At 34.7% G+C, this 2,396-nt stretch overlaps 1 non-coding gene across 1 annotated transcript; it reads left to right on the forward strand.

Annotated features, from left to right (window-relative positions):
- Window positions 1–1,724: 1,724 nt before the first annotated feature.
- Window positions 1,725–1,857, forward strand: LOC125995595 (small nucleolar RNA SNORA51). The gene has a single exon (XR_007491092.1). It is a non-coding gene; the product is annotated as a small nucleolar RNA SNORA51 (small nucleolar RNA).
- Window positions 1,858–2,396: the final 539 nt, after the last annotated feature.

A 2,396-nucleotide genomic window follows, 5' to 3' on the forward strand; every position in this document is an offset into this window, starting at 1 on the left:
ATTCCGTGGGAGACAGTTTTATCCAGTGCACTGTATCCTTTGAATTGAAACAGTCAACTTCATTACAGAAACAATTAATTGTAGATATGGTTGCTATGCATGTTGGTTGACTCAAACTAAGTTAGAATTGTTGACAAATATATTCTTCTAAATTAAAGCACAACTAAATCTATTATTAAAGATTCTAAGTCCATGAGTCTTGTCTGTTTTATAGATATGAATTTATAAGATTATATATGCATATATGTTTTCTCATCCAAGAATAGGAATGAAGTTGAATATTCATTTTCTGAGACAGAGAGGTTTTGCAGGGATAAAATATTTGTCTTTCATATAGCCTACCCCTGTTCAATCCTTGCTACTGCCTGTTTCCCAGCACAATTTGAGAAATTCCCAAACACCAAGCCATGAAGAGTTTGAGAGCACCTCAAGGTATGGCCCAAACACATAAAAATATTTTCATAAAGTTTGGACCAGACAGCTTTCCCACCAGCGGTGGATAAGAGTTCCTGTCTCACTGCATCCCCGCCAGCACTGCTTGTTTTCATTCTTTCTGATGTGTGTCAATATCTTGGCGTCAGATGGTACCTCATAGTTGTTTTGATTTACATTTGATGATTAGTGATGTGGAGCATTTTTTCATGTGCCTTTTAGCCATTTGGATTTCTTTTTTCAAAGTGTCTGTTCATTTCTTCTTCCCATTTTTTGATGGAGTTAGATTTTTTTTTTCTTGTAAAGTTCTGTCAGTGCCTTGTATATTTTGGATATTAACCCCTTATCTGATGGGTATTGGGTGAATAGTTTCTCCCACTAAGTGGGTGGCTCTTGTATTCTGGGCACTATTTCCTTGAGGTGCAGAAGCTTCTCAGCTTAATATACTCCCATCTATTTATCTCTGCTTTCACTTGTTTGGAGAGTACTGTTTCCTCTTTAAAGATACCTTTAGTCTCAATGTCATGGAGTGTTTGACCTATATGTTGTTCTATATACTTTATGGTTTCAGGTCTGATATCTAGGTCTTTAATCCATTTGGATTTTACCTTTGTACATGATGTTAACTGGAGATATGTTGATATGGAGATTTCTCCAAAAGCTGGAAGTTGATCCAGTTATACCACTCCTAGAGATATGTCCTAGGAACACAAAAATACAATACAAAAATCCCTTTCTCACACCTATATTCATTGCAGCATTGTTTACAATAGCCAGACTCTGGAAACAGCCTAGATGCCCCTCAATAGATGAATGGTTAAAGAAACTATGGTGCATATACACAATGGAATATTATTCAGCCATCAGAAGAGATGAAGTCATGAAAAATTCCTATACATGGATGTATATGGAATCTATTACGCTGAGTAAAATAAGTCAAAGGGAGAGAGTTAAACACAGAATGGTCTCCCTCATCTATGGGTTTTTAGAAAAATGAAAAACATTTGTGTAATTTTTCTTAGAGACAAAATACAGGAGGACTGGAGGGTCCATCTCCTGACATGAAGCTCACCACAGGAATCATTTAGTGCAATCACAGAAATAATTACACTGAGAACTATCATAACAAAATGTGACTGAATGAGGTAAGTAGAAGAAATCCTGTCTAGAGTACAGGCTGGTGTGGGGTGGGGAGGAAGTACACTTGGGATATTGGTCATGGGAATGTTGCACTGGTGAAGGATTATATAATATATATATATAATATCAAAAAAAAAGAAAAGATAAGATAAGGCCTCCCGATTCTTACCACAGATTGTGTTCTTTATACTGACTGTATAGAAAGAGGAGGTACAGTAAATGCACCCCATATACACCTCAACCCAGGCCCTTTGCCTGGTCAGTATTGTGAATTGGGGGACAAAAATTTTTTTCATTTCCTTACAGATAATTAAACAATACATAAATTAAGCTCAGTAGTTGGCCCTGATTTTTACTGTTATTGCAGTTGATAATGATATTATTTCATATCTTCTAATAATGCAATTCATCTGCTCCTTTTTGCCTTTAAGTTTAATTATCCTCTGTATTAAAATTTACACATAGAGAATCACAAAATAAACTATCCTTGATTGTTGGCACTTATAAAAGATTAGTACATAGAATTGGCTAATATGCAAAGGTATCCAAGAATTGATGAGACATTAAAAAAACAAACCCTAATTCAATGTCACTATGTACTTTAATATTACTGTGAAAGACTTATAATTCACTTTGATTACAATAAAAATTATTAAAAAGAAAACAATAGGAAAAAAAGATCACTAGCTTCTTTTGCCAGCACTGAATGCTTCATAATGGTTGTTCTTAACTATGCTTCATGGCATAAGTAATGAAAATAAAGACTGATATTTGGGTTGTATTCACTGGCATCTCTTCTAGCTAGAAAAATCTTACTTACATGT

This window comes from Suncus etruscus, chromosome 17 (genome assembly GCF_024139225.1).
Source record: "Suncus etruscus isolate mSunEtr1 chromosome 17, mSunEtr1.pri.cur, whole genome shotgun sequence".
NCBI lineage: Eukaryota > Metazoa > Chordata > Mammalia > Eulipotyphla > Soricidae > Suncus > Suncus etruscus.